General features: G+C 34.0%; 1 protein-coding gene across 2 annotated transcripts in view; it reads right to left on the reverse strand.

Annotated features, from left to right (window-relative positions):
* Positions 1-15,364, reverse strand: part of LOC129748880 (adenylate cyclase type 2) — a 289,164-nt gene that overhangs the window by 244,616 nt on the left and 29,184 nt on the right. Inside the window, exon 1 of one of the 2 annotated variants that reach the window (XM_055743661.1) lies at positions 3,960-4,132. The exons of the other annotated variant lie outside the window; for it this stretch is intronic. The gene's annotated coding sequence lies outside the window, so the exon portion shown is untranslated. Of the gene's footprint in view, positions 1-3,959; positions 4,133-15,364 lie in introns of those variants that run through there. 2 annotated transcript variants of the gene reach the window in all.

Below are 15,364 nucleotides of genomic sequence, written 5' to 3' on the forward strand. Positions count from 1 at the left end.
TTATTATCTCAGCTTTCGTTTCGGAAATTCAAAGCTAACATTTGAAAATAGATAAACACTCTTAAAATAAATTTGAGCATTTTATAGAAGGAACTATAAAAGATTATAAATATTTTAAAAATAAACCTTCAAAATCAATGGTCAACTTTCTCGATGACTGCAAGTGATTTTGACTTTAGCGATAAATACACATTAGTTTTCAGTTTTTTGCCTGTTCTAGTATAATCCAGGAATTTGATGAAATTTCAAAGAAATTTCGAATCTAAATGATATTGGAAGTCTTCAACGAAGATGTTAAATAAATTTAAATCGTTAATATCAAATAGTTTCAACCGTCCTTAAGTTTGAAATTGTTATTTTTTTTGTAAATATATGTTTTTTAAATAACTGCGGGATTACACTAATTTTCTAAAGCATTTCAATGTATTGTATCTCTGAAACAAGAAGATTTGGACAAAATGCGGATCCTTCATAAAATAGAAGATAATAAAAAGATTTAAAATCAGTTTTAAGTTTTTAAGAAGAAACTTATGCTGTTAAATAAATAATAAAAGCTACCAATGCAATGAAAGATTTCACTAAAAAATGGTAAATTTAGAAATTTTCACCAGCTATAGTTACAAAATCTGACAAAATATTTGAATTTTTGACGCCAAAATCCTTCAAAATCAGTTATGTGAACATATGCACAAAAAAACACTTTTATCTCGTGAAGATAATACTTTTCTTAATTGCAATTGGAATAATCATTGCAACTTTTATAAAGAAGCTGAAACTAGATTAAAACTTTTAATTTTAATTACAATTGTTTAAATTATCTGGAAACAATATTGACGCTGATCTTGTTGTGAATCCGATTATTTCCGATGCGTAGTGTTTAATATTTTATTTCTGTTTTACAATACCGTCATATAAAAAAAGTGGTAGATTTAAGACAGACAAATGTAAAATGTGATTCTTGAAACTTAAATTCATCTTCTTAATTGAAATTATCAAGTGACTGTAATTTCCTTTTAATAAGGAAAAGAATGAGATCCAGAGATGCTTTATGTCAAAATCATATCAAAAATATATCATGAAAATTTTAACTAAAATATATTTCAAGGTTATAACTTAAAAACAATTAGTATCTCTTCATGTCATGTTTTTGCATTTTTTTTAACATTTTTCACATTTAAATAACAGGATTTATCAGGAAATGATTTACACTAACGAAAAAATAATTCTTGCATTTCGATGTTTGCATATCTGTTTTAAATTTGTTACTTTATGAAAAAAATAACAATTATTTAATTTTACTAACCCTCTAAAAACCAACCCCACATTAAGACTTAAGTGAAATCATGTAAATTATGTTTGACTGTTTCAGCAGTTGTAAAAAACCACATCTTCGAAAAACATAAGAAAACTGGAAATGGGCTTATTTTTCAAAAAAAAAAATCGTTTTTATAGCATCAGAGTTCCTTGGGTGTGTTTTTTCTCTGTAAAATAACTACACATTGACAGTATGGTCTTGAAGTTACCACCCTTCTGGAATAATTAAAAAAAACTTTACACAGTATGACGGATTGGATCAATAAGATCACATACAAACTTTATATTGCTTTTTTATCCTATTCCAGCACTGTTGTTGTAAAGATATTTTTCGTACGACCAACCATTTTTTCAAAACATTATTTATATAATACAGTTATCAGGCTGGGCCGAAAATGCATCAAAATGCAAATCACAGTTTCACAATTTAAATCTCTTTTCCATAAGCTGGAATATAACTGTTTTGCATCAGGCGTTTGTTTATTTAAAAATTCCATCCACCCAAAAATTGATTTTCATGATTTCAGCTAGTTGATTTTTTCATATTTATTTACGACACTTTACCATACTTGTAGCATTCGTGTCAGAAGTTTTTTTTATTGTATGTTTACTCCTAAATGTATGCAGCACTTTTATGCTTTTTCTTTAAACATATTTTTGACAGAAATAATAAAAAAAATTATTAATTAAAACAAAAATTAATGCAATTGGTGCTTTATACGTGATGTCATTAAACAAATATATCAAAAAGTATAAATTTTCAAACGTTTTCATTTGATTTTTTTTTGGAAAAAAGTTTGTTTTCTTAGTAGAGTGAAAATCCCAAGTTTTTGTAGATAAAAAAATAACTGATGAAACCAATAATATTTCTTACTACATCAATCTTATGCCCCATAAACCTTAAAACTTCAGATGTACTAGCATTATGATTATATGTGTTGCATGATGCCCCAGTCGATGGTATGTGAGAGATTTAAGAAAATAAACAGAAAAATGGCAGATATTAAATTTAATAATGTTTATGATTTTTTTTTTGGAAATTTGCTATTTTTTTCAGATATGAGAGTTTTTACAAATTTTTTCAATCTGAATCGATTACAAACATCTCCCTGCATCATATAAACAATATATGCAAGAAATTTGCTTAATCATGTTAAAAACTAACAATAATTAAAAAAAAAATTCAATTTTAATGGACCATAACTTTTATAAGACTAGAAGTAACGGCTTTAAACCTGTTCAGTTATGTTATTCGAACTTCAATGATATTATTTTACTAAACCAATAATTGGTATACTCATTTAAAAAAAATTGCATTAAAGGGTTTAAACGTTACAATAAACCGTTGTTAATATTTCAAGATTTTTTTCTTTATAAAAGCTTGTGTTCATTAGGAATTTTTCTTGGAAGACATATACAGTTTTAGAAATAAGCATAAACCTCTTGATTTTCAAGTGATATCTACTGTCAAAACTATTGAATTTGAAACTGTCTTTCGGTCGTTACATTTAAACCGAAAACAAATATTGTAGAAGTAAGTTAACGATAAGGTACGATATTTTAAATAATATGTCAAAAAAGTATCTTGCCAATTGATTTTAGAAAATTTTGAGTTGAATAAAATTTTAGCTATTCCGCCAAATTTTTAATACCATGAAGAAGATTTGAATTCAAGATTTTTTAAACGATTTTTAAAGTCAAGTCTTATCAATTTTTACGAGCCACTGTAAATCACATTGCGAAAACACTCATTCCTGGCACTCAATTAATTTACAATGAAAAACAATCACAAACCCCAACCTTACACAAAACATTAGTAATTCATTCTTCACTCGTTTCGAATTCACAACGTTTTGAACAACACTTGGTTGGTATCATCCAGAAGGGCTTCAACGTACACATGTAGATATGCTTGCATCTGGTAGTGCAGGTAGATCGTATCGTTTTCCGGTAAGTGCACCACTTGATATCATTAAAATCAGATGCACTCAAGTACCATCATTCGAATCTTCACGCCTCCACAACGCCAGATCTGCTCGTTTTGCTATCTCTTTTTCCTGTTCCAGCATCTAAGCTCGAAATCTCAAGCAATTCTTCATCATCACCTGCAGCAGCGCACTTGGCACTGAATTTCACACATGGATGCACTTAAGTGCACACAGGAAGTTTACACCTTTTAAGAAAGTTGAATTCCCCTGTTGCCTATGAATTTCTGAAATCCATCGCTCTTATTCAATGCTTCGCAACTTTGATACGTTCTCCAAGACGAGTTGTGCTGTTGCTTGATTCTTTCACCCCCACATGCTTTCACGTTATTGAGAATAAAACGGCTTAAATGCATCACTCAAAATCACTCCTCATTAGTGGCGAAATCTATTTAACCTTTTAAATTTTCGAATCGCAACGTGTCACTTGTCAAGTAAAAAGACGAATGCTTTCCACACATTTTTTTCGGTTTCAATCTGCCCAACATTAATCCAACAAGTGCCACCCTCCAGAAGCTTGAAAAATCTTAAAGGTCTCACACATTTTTCCTCATTTTAATGGTTTTCCGTACATTCTTCGGTTTGAGAAGACGTATTTCACTTTTTTTTAGAAGCACACAAAATAACCTCCCACACTTTTCATCCATCCCGCAAACCCACCGTCTCAACCGCCAATTGTTCCTCTTGAGGATTCTCAAGAGTAGGAAAAAGTACCCTCAACCACCCACTCGCCACCCGCTTAAACCACTGAATGGACCACTGTATACTGTGAGTAAGTATTTTTTTTTCTTCAAATGTACCGAAACCGTTTCCGGAAAACTCGAACCGAACCGCTCAGATTGCAACTCCGACGTAGACTGAAGCGTCCCAACCGAGGTGATGCTTAATTTATTCAGGACGAAACTGTTGAATGTTCGAAAAAAAAATCTAGACTGATGGTTGGGCAGAGTGTTTGGGGAAGGATGTGGAAAATGTAGGTATCCTTATCAACATCAGCTGAGCGGGAGCCCTTCGGTAAAGACAGGGGTGTGTTTTCGATACTGGTGAGTGTTAACATCATTTTTTATTAAACAAAAAAACAGTAAGTATACTTGGTAATTAAATATTCCTGGTAATTAAACAACCAATTACCGAAAATACATAATAAACAGAAAACCACGCTTTCATCTTTCATATTTCCGTACAGGTTTCAATGAGGATTTTGAATCTATTTTTAAAACAGGTTGTCAATATGAAAAAAAAAATCGAAACAAAATTTGAATTTTTCGAATGTATGGGTACAACCGATAGCTACTGATGATCTTTCATGACATCAAAATATTATAGAGTTTTCGGACTTGGATGATATTAGGATAATTAATAAATAAATATTTTGATTACTAATTATAAGCGTTAACTTATTACTATTTTGTTTATAATTGTAGTATCCACATTATGGACGTTTAGACTTGATAGAAAACTCCTTCTGGGAACTAAGTCGATAACAGTCCACAGTGAAAGAGCTGTGCTCATATTGTAAAAAGTTTGTTAGCAGAATAAATAAATGTAGGTATTTTTCTCTTCTGCGTTGACTGCCAAATGTCAGCAAGGCCGTGCGAAGTTGGTTTTTTAGGTGTTTAACCCACTAGCCATGAAGATTTTTTCAGTTCAAGACAGGAATTTACCGCAGTAATGGGAAATTACTTGATTTATTTTGAAAAGATGTTTTGAATGAAGAGTTAATATGGATTTTCATAAAGGGGTACGACCCCATGAATGAGGTGTTAATAAACATGTAAGAAAATTTTCTCGACTCCGACAGAATTTAGTCATGAATCGGTTAAGGCCTTAGGCATTTTTTTTCGAGATGTTTCCAAATTGATAGGGGAGAGTGGGGTATCGTGGGCCATGGGGAAACGTGAGCCACTTTTAATATCGCAGATATGTGTTGAGATAACAATCTCAAACCAACTGTCATCGGCGTCGCTTTGCGTGAGCGTATATTCCTATATGTTGTTGACTGAAATACGCATCATATACTTCTTTTGAAAAATTGAGTTGAGTTTGAAAAATTTACTTACATAATTAATCAACACCCGTTAATTTCATCGATGAGGAACCTAAAGTGCATAACAAAAATATGCTCATACGCTTATGATCTTAGTTTTGTCATGATCTTTCACATGGAAAAGGAATTTTTGATGAAACATCAATAAGTCACACAAACGCAACCAATTTGCAAATTTTAGCTTGTGGGGAATTGTGGGCCACACATCTTGAATCACCTATATTTTTTTCTTTTTATACACATTCAGAACTTAAAATACGTTATACCTATCTGTAAAGTTTTCTAATGCCAAATGAAGAGTTATGAAAAATATTATGTCCATCCTGTATAAGAAATTTTGCCAAAACGTTCGCGAGCCAGGTTTTGGAATCTATGCGATCATACACAGCTTTCTTTTTTATTTCATCATCTGAAATTGCTTTAAAATAACGAAATGAATTAGGAAATCACAGTTTTTGGTCAACTCATAAACTTTGGGTATTTGGTCAATTTTGATTTGGTGGCCCACGATTCCCCACCATTTTTCAAAATCCAAAAAATATTACTTTTTTTCAAACAGTCAGAATTTGGGGAATATAACTTATTCAAAATTAAAAAAAAATACCTTATGATACCTTGAAAATGTAGAAAACCATACCATTTTTTTCATTTTATCTTTTATAATAAAGAAGTTATGAAACAACAAAAAAAAGAGGCTTGATTCCCCACTCTCCCATACTTATTTTGAATTGTAAAAATCAGTTTGCAATTCAATAGGCCATTTGTATTGAATGAAACTCTTATCTTGCCACAAAGATAGGTTATATTTAGAATGGGTTTTTATTAAGAACCAACCAAGTTCAGAACTTGAAGCCAACCATTATAACTTCAAACTTCATTCATCGAATATTTTTTTACATGTCAACTAATTGGTAGCCATGTGACAGGCGTTTTATACTTATGATAGTCAACGGAATTAACCAAAAAACTATAACCTAAACTCTTTAATATTCTTCGAGAAATAAATTTAAGCTTGGCAAGGTCACAGAATACAATTTTTTTCATGGTGCAATAAATTTAAGAGCTAATTTTTATTAAATTTTGTGCCCTGATTCCCAACATGCAATTTATTTTTCTATAAGCTTTTCTTTAAAAATATCTTTTAAAAATACGTAAAAATCCTTCAAGAAAATTCGGAGCTTTTTCGATGAAACATGGCAAAAGAATTTAAAATAAAGATTTCCATTTAATTATCATCTTTTCCTAAGACAGCAAGTTATTCGAATTTATGAAAAAAAGTAAGATAAGTTTTCTATGTGTTAAAGTTTCCCCATTCTGTAAGATAAGGGAATACCAAAAAATATTTAAAGAAGTTTCAACCAAAATTTAATTTTCAGTATTTTGTAAGCAAAAATTAGAACAATTATCAGGCTTCGACAAGAAGATTTAATTAAATAAAACCTTTTTCATACACTTTTTCTAGTAATGTGTAACCAGCCTTCTGCTAGTTACAATTAAAATTCTGCTGCTTGGGTAAACTGGTTTTGATGTATTTAAAAAAATTGTTATATTTTTTTTGTAATTGTCCGTAAATTCCTAAATACAAATATGTCATAATTTGTGTTTAGTAGCCATAGGTTGGTGTCGCCATTAGATAAATTATTTTTTTTGTTATTTATTCAATTTTCCGTTTAAGTTGTTTTTTGTTGTTTAGTTTTTTTTTATAATTAGGTAGTTATTTATTCTATTCGTTATGTATGTAAAAACAATTTTGTTAGGACTATTAAAATATATTACTATTAATAATTCATAAAAAAATGGGAACATCGCATTAAAAATTTGAATTTGAACATGCTATAATGTAGATTTTGAAAAAACATCGAATTTGAAAAAAAAACAGACACCAACCATAAAAATAAATTGTACTGTTCCTGTCAATCAATGAAGACGTCAACGATGGGGACAGGATTTGATGGGCGGAAATGAAAAGGAAAGGACGAGAATCAAAGGTATATATAGGACCTCCGAAAGTGAAGCAGGCCTCTTTTATAAAATATCGATCGATTGGTCCGGGAGTGAGTTTTGGAAATACGATAGTTTTTCCGCGCCATACCCCGTTATTTGTGACAAGTAAGTCACTGGTAAACCGCGAGTGTGCCATTGGATTAAGCCTCTCAACCACTATATGAAGATGGCAAATCGTCAAGTGATGTGACTAGGAAAAAACCAAAAACTATTTCACCGTCCATCCCAAAAATCCGCGAACGGCAAAGTCATCGCCAGACCTGCCGTCTCGTAAGCCACGCGAGTTTCCTGTGTTCACCTGGGCACCACTCCCTGGACATGATTAAGGTCCCCGTAAAAATTGACCTTAAGTTCATGTGAACATTATAAAGGTCTCCGTCAACATAGACCCAAATTCCACGTGGACATTATTCTGGTCTACGTCAACACAGACCATTACTGCCTGGAAATATTCGCCTGAAACAATCATCTGCCAAGGAAAATCCGTCGTTTGGTCCTCTCCCAAATTCTGGATCGTCATCGTCCAGCTTGTCACCGCCAGCCCGTCAACCGTCCCCCAACGAGTCGACCAACGAGCATCACAGCCGCATCGAGTTTTGCAAACACATCAATAAATCTACCAAGCGCAAGTACATATTCCACCTTTTTTTAATCCTTGTTCAGTGATATTGTGGTAAATCTGCCCTCTCATGCAAAAAGTGACTCTTTTCCTTAAAAACACCAATATGATGAAAAATAAAATCAAATTGTATGGTCCCCATCTAAACCAGTTCTAGTGTGCTATTTTTTTGTACATATGATGTTCCCAAAGTAGTTAAATTTCCCTTACGAAATTAATAGTTTCATTTCACATAACCTTCATTTAGTTGACATAGCTCCACCCGTGCAGCAGAGTTTGAGAGAAATGTCCCGCCAAAATCGTCATCTCCTGGAGACCAATATAGTGAACGCCCAGCCGGGCAATCAAAACGTTCGTAAAGTAGCTTATCTAGCACGTACAAATTGATACGTTTCAAATGTCAGCAATACATGTTATGGGATCTTTCCAATTTTGAAAAACTGTATAATTTAAAGGGGGATACGGTCAAAATTTGGTCAAGGGAAAACGCGTGTAAATCGGTAAAATCGTTTATTTTAAAATCAAATTAAATTTCTTTTTCAAGTTTAATTGGTATAAAAATCAGAAAAAATATTCAGTTAGGCTTCCACTTTTCCAAATCCGAATTGCCGGGCCTTACGCTTAACCCCTGCCATCAGGTTTTGTACAGCTACCTTGTCCACCTTCTTCGCCGCAGAGAGCCAGTTTGCCTTGAACTGCTGCTCGTCCTTAGCAGTTTTTTGGTCTTCTTTAGGTTCCGCTTGACAATAGCTCAGTATTTCTCAATTGGGCGGAGCTCTGGCGTATTGGGAGGGTTCTTGTCCTTGGGAACCACCTGCACGTTGTTGGCGGCGTACTACTCCATGGCCTTCATACCGTAATGGCAAGATGCCAAATCCAGCCAAAACAGTACGGAACAACCGTGTTTCTTCAGGAAAGGCAGCAGACGTTTATTGAAACACTCTTTCACGTAAATTTCTTGGTTGACAGTCCCGGAAGCTATGAAAATGCTGCTTTTCAAGCCACAGGTACAGATGGCTTGCCAAACCAGATATTTCATCGCGAACTTTGACATTTTCATGTGCTTGAAAATATCTGCTACCTTTCCCCTTCCTTTTGCCGTATAAAACTCCTGTCCCGGAAGCTGCTTGTAGTCGGCTTTGTCGTAGGTTTCGTCGTCCATTATCACGTAGTCAAACTGCGTCAGCATCGTCGTGTACAGCCTCCGGGGTCGCGCTTTGGCCGTCGTATTTTGTTTATCATCGCGATTTGGAGTCACTACTTTCTTTTAAGTCGATAGTCCGGCTCGGTTTTTGGCTCGATGCACAGTTGTAGACGATACACCCAGCTTATTTGCAGCATCTCGGAGAGAGAGTTAGGGTTTCGCTTGAAACTTCCGGCAACTCTCTTTGTCGTCTCAGCGGCTTCCGGTATTCGATTTCCCCCCGATCCAGACTTCCTGGCTGTCGATAAACGTTCCCCAAACACTTTAATTACATTTGTAACGGTTGATTTGGCAACTTTTAGCGATTTTGCCAGCTTTGCGTGCGAGTAGCTCGGATTCTCGCGATGCGCGAGCAAAATTTTGATACGCTGCTCTTCTTTCTTGGACGGCATTTTGACAACTGAAGAGTGAATTCCAAAATCAAAATAGGAGCAACATTCTACACACACACACACACCTTCAAAATGAGGGGTTTTCAGGTTTTTTAAATGCAAAATTGAAGAAATACGTCAAGTTGATATTGACCAAATTTTGACCGTATCACCCTTTATTTTTTTTTTTCGAGATCATACATCATCTTCATGATCAAAATATTTTTCCTTATTTAAATGAAATACAGAACAATTTTTTTAATTTAATGTAAAGTTGTTAGTTCCTTTCAAAGCTTCTAATGATTGATTTCTCTCAACATTGTTTTATTTTTAAAATTATAAACTCTATATCACCAAAACTCAAGGCAGAAGACAAAATTAGTGTGAAGATTCGAGTGCAGAATGCCAAAATCTACCAAATTAAAATATATATGCCTCTGCTGTTTTCTTAAGTTATAAATAAAATTCTATAAATTCATTTTTAAAATAGTGAGAAGTTTATTTTAAAGTACCATTTCACTGAATAACGTATCTTTTTGATGCTCATAGTTAACTTGAATTTTCTAATAAATTTACCGAGTTTTGTAGATTTTTTTTTTGAGATTTTGCGTTTGTTTGTAAATTTAGAATTTTTTTTTTTTTTGAAAATATGATCTTGTTTAAAATAATAAAAAAAAACACACGGTTTCTACCCTCAGGACTCAATATTTCAATTAGCAGTGAAAAAATATTCAGAGCTAAATTTTGAGCAATCTAATCTGCACTTGGAAGTTAATATACGTTTCACTATGAAAAGTTTTAAAAATGATTACAATTGGCAACTTTGCAGCAAAATTTTAATTATATTTTAGTGCTTTTTTCTTTGAATTTTTACAAGCAAATATGGATTTAAATAATTGTGAAGGAGTTTTGATGACTTATTGGATTATTTGTGTGATTTTGATATTGCTAGATTTAAAAGCTAAATTTGATTTTGGCAAACTTTCAACCATACTTTTTTTTCAAAACGAGGCTGTTTTTGAATGCGTTTTCTGTTTCCTGAAGTTTTACCTTCAAAATAACACAAAATTTTTAATTTCATCGAAGTTATAACAAAGTAAGCCAAGTGTTCTCCTAGGGCACAAAAACAACATATTTGACTTTTTATCACGCCACCATCGATTTTGAGTAATGGCACAATTCCAGATCCATCTTAAACAGGGTAAAAACTTTGTAGGACCCATTGAAGTGAAATATCGATCGATTGGTCCGGGAGTGAGTTTTGGAAATACGATAGTTTTTCCGCGCCATACCCCGTTATTTGTGACAAGTAAGTCACTGGTAAACCGCGAGTGTGCCATTGGATTAAGCCTCTCAACCACTATATGAAGATGGCAAATCGTCAAGTGATGTGACTAGGAAAAAACCAAAAACTATTTCACCGTCCATCCCAAAAATCCGCGAACGGCAAAGTCATCGCCAGACCTGCCGTCTCGTAAGCCACGCGAGTTTCCTGTGTTCACCTGGGCACCACTCCCTGGACATGATTAAGGTCCCCGTAAAAATTGACCTTAAGTTCATGTGAACATTATAAAGGTCTCCGTCAACATAGACCCAAATTCCACGTGGACATTATTCTGGTCTACGTCAACACAGACCATTACTGCCTGGAAATATTCGCCTGAAACAATCATCTGCCAAGGAAAATCCGTCGTTTGGTCCTCTCCCAAATTCTGGATCGTCATCGTCCAGCTTGTCACCGCCAGCCCGTCAACCGTCCCCCAACGAGTCGACCAACGAGCATCACAGCCGCATCGAGTTTTGCAAACACATCAATAAATCTACCAAGCGCAAGTACATATTCCACCTTTTTTTAATCCTTGTTCAGTGATATTGTGGTAAATCTGCCCTCTCATGCAAAAAGTGACTCTTTTCCTTAAAAACACCAATATGATGAAAAATAAAATCAAATTGTATGGTCCCCATCTAAACCAGTTCTAGTGTGCTATTTTTTTGTACATATGATGTTCCCAAAGTAGTTAAATTTCCCTTACGAAATTAATAGTTTCATTTCACATAACCTTCATTTAGTTGACATAGCTCCACCCGTGCAGCAGAGTTTGAGAGAAATGTCCCGCCAAAATCGTCATCTCCTGGAGACCAATATAGTGAACGCCCAGCCGGGCAATCAAAACGTTCGTAAAGTAGCTTATCTAGCACGTACAAATTGATACGTTTCAAATGTCAGCAATACATGTTATGGGATCTTTCCAATTTTGAAAAACTGTATAATTTAAAGGGGGATACGGTCAAAATTTGGTCAAGGGAAAACGCGTGTAAATCGGTAAAATCGTTTATTTTAAAATCAAATTAAATTTCTTTTTCAAGTTTAATTGGTATAAAAATCAGAAAAAATATTCAGTTAGGCTTCCACTTTTCCAAATCCGAATTGCCGGGCCTTACGCTTAACCCCTGCCATCAGGTTTTGTACAGCTACCTTGTCCACCTTCTTCGCCGCAGAGAGCCAGTTTGCCTTGAACTGCTGCTCGTCCTTAGCAGTTTTTTGGTCTTCTTTAGGTTCCGCTTGACAATAGCTCAGTATTTCTCAATTGGGCGGAGCTCTGGCGTATTGGGAGGGTTCTTGTCCTTGGGAACCACCTGCACGTTGTTGGCGGCGTACTACTCCATGGCCTTCATACCGTAATGGCAAGATGCCAAATCCAGCCAAAACAGTACGGAACAACCGTGTTTCTTCAGGAAAGGCAGCAGACGTTTATTGAAACACTCTTTCACGTAAATTTCTTGGTTGACAGTCCCGGAAGCTATGAAAATGCTGCTTTTCAAGCCACAGGTACAGATGGCTTGCCAAACCAGATATTTCATCGCGAACTTTGACATTTTCATGTGCTTGAAAATATCTGCTACCTTTCCCCTTCCTTTTGCCGTATAAAACTCCTGTCCCGGAAGCTGCTTGTAGTCGGCTTTGTCGTAGGTTTCGTCGTCCATTATCACGTAGTCAAACTGCGTCAGCATCGTCGTGTACAGCCTCCGGGGTCGCGCTTTGGCCGTCGTATTTTGTTTATCATCGCGATTTGGAGTCACTACTTTCTTTTAAGTCGATAGTCCGGCTCGGTTTTTGGCTCGATGCACAGTTGTAGACGATACACCCAGCTTATTTGCAGCATCTCGGAGAGAGAGTTAGGGTTTCGCTTGAAACTTCCGGCAACTCTCTTTGTCGTCTCAGCGGCTTCCGGTATTCGATTTCCCCCCGATCCAGACTTCCTGGCTGTCGATAAACGTTCCCCAAACACTTTAATTACATTTGTAACGGTTGATTTGGCAACTTTTAGCGATTTTGCCAGCTTTGCGTGCGAGTAGCTCGGATTCTCGCGATGCGCGAGCAAAATTTTGATACGCTGCTCTTCTTTCTTGGACGGCATTTTGACAACTGAAGAGTGAATTCCAAAATCAAAATAGGAGCAACATTCTACACACACACACACACCTTCAAAATGAGGGGTTTTCAGGTTTTTTAAATGCAAAATTGAAGAAATACGTCAAGTTGATATTGACCAAATTTTGACCGTATCACCCTTTATTTTTTTTTTTCGAGATCATACATCATCTTCATGATCAAAATATTTTTCCTTATTTAAATGAAATACAGAACAATTTTTTTAATTTAATGTAAAGTTGTTAGTTCCTTTCAAAGCTTCTAATGATTGATTTCTCTCAACATTGTTTTATTTTTAAAATTATAAACTCTATATCACCAAAACTCAAGGCAGAAGACAAAATTAGTGTGAAGATTCGAGTGCAGAATGCCAAAATCTACCAAATTAAAATATATATGCCTCTGCTGTTTTCTTAAGTTATAAATAAAATTCTATAAATTCATTTTTAAAATAGTGAGAAGTTTATTTTAAAGTACCATTTCACTGAATAACGTATCTTTTTGATGCTCATAGTTAACTTGAATTTTCTAATAAATTTACCGAGTTTTGTAGATTTTTTTTTTGAGATTTTGCGTTTGTTTGTAAATTTAGAATTTTTTTTTTTTTTGAAAATATGATCTTGTTTAAAATAATAAAAAAAAACACACGGTTTCTACCCTCAGGACTCAATATTTCAATTAGCAGTGAAAAAATATTCAGAGCTAAATTTTGAGCAATCTAATCTGCACTTGGAAGTTAATATACGTTTCACTATGAAAAGTTTTAAAAATGATTACAATTGGCAACTTTGCAGCAAAATTTTAATTATATTTTAGTGCTTTTTTCTTTGAATTTTTACAAGCAAATATGGATTTAAATAATTGTGAAGGAGTTTTGATGACTTATTGGATTATTTGTGTGATTTTGATATTGCTAGATTTAAAAGCTAAATTTGATTTTGGCAAACTTTCAACCATACTTTTTTTTCAAAACGAGGCTGTTTTTGAATGCGTTTTCTGTTTCCTGAAGTTTTACCTTCAAAATAACACAAAATTTTTAATTTCATCGAAGTTATAACAAAGTAAGCCAAGTGTTCTCCTAGGGCACAAAAACAACATATTTGACTTTTTATCACGCCACCATCGATTTTGAGTAATGGCACAATTCCAGATCCATCTTAAACAGGGTAAAAACTTTGTAGGACCCATTGAAGTGATTTTCAAAGAAAACGGTTGCATTTATACGCAGTCTTCTTTGTATTTTTAGCCATTTATCGTGTCAATCGTTATGAATGACTGAGTAATTTGCAGTTTCCACAGATCGTTAGCCTCCTCATATACTAGACATTTGTTTTCTCAATTTGTTTTCCTTGTTTATCTCCGAAAAATACAGGCAAAACTTGTTAACGGAAAGTTTCTGGTTGGAATCCTGCCAAGAGACCGCTAAAGAGTTCGTTTTGCTGTCGATTACGATTTTTTTTTTCAAAATATCTAACCACAAGAAATCCAAATATTTTGCGCACAATTTGACCACCGTATTTTGTTTATTTTACCTGTGGGCAGCTTTTTTATCTTGTAGCAATAAAATCAGGCTTTTTTATAAGTCAGCTAGACGAACCAGTAAGATAAATTTGACTTTTTTTTATCACTTCCTCTATTCAAATTTTCTGACTGAGCTTGAATAAAACCTCTCACGTAGAAACAATCATCTTTACCTTTATTCAAATTTAAGTTAACTTTGAAATAGTTCATTTCCAGCTTTTTTTGGGTCTATCACTGGAACTTTTCTGGGTCTTTTTTTTATTCTGCCCAAAAATTTTTGTCAATGACCTTCAGTATTGGACGCTATCTCAAAAACCACTTGACGGATTGTCACAAAATTTTGTATACGTACACAATACATTACTAGGTAGCTTCACTGGTAATGGCTTTTTGAAGAAGAAATAATGGAAAGTCGCTGGAAAAATGTAAGAACGCCTTTTGGCACATTCCACCGTGACGTGAATTCACATTTCCTGACTTTTCTGAATTTTTATCATTTCTAGGTCATCCAATTTACCGTGGAATGAAAAAAATAGTGTCAAACGGTCGCAAATTAAATTTGCTTTGAAATGAGTATGATTTGGTTATTAAATTTAAATGTTGTGCTCTATAAGTTTTGTGACGTGGATTCACATAAGAAATGTTCATTATAGATTTTTGCACATATAAACTAAATTTTCTGTTCCCCTTAAAAAATAGAATATCGGTGTGTAAGAACAACTCGTAAACGATTTTTGTTTGTTTGTTTGTTTGTTTATTACAGTAGCGTAAGGTCTTCACCTTTTTAATTACTACATACGGTTTTCTAATTCTGATTTCTTCACTTCTTAAATTTATTAACTTTTTCCTCAACAAATTACTAACAA

The sequence above is a fragment of the Uranotaenia lowii genome, chromosome 2 (assembly GCF_029784155.1).
Source record: "Uranotaenia lowii strain MFRU-FL chromosome 2, ASM2978415v1, whole genome shotgun sequence".
Taxonomy (NCBI): domain Eukaryota; kingdom Metazoa; phylum Arthropoda; class Insecta; order Diptera; family Culicidae; genus Uranotaenia; species Uranotaenia lowii.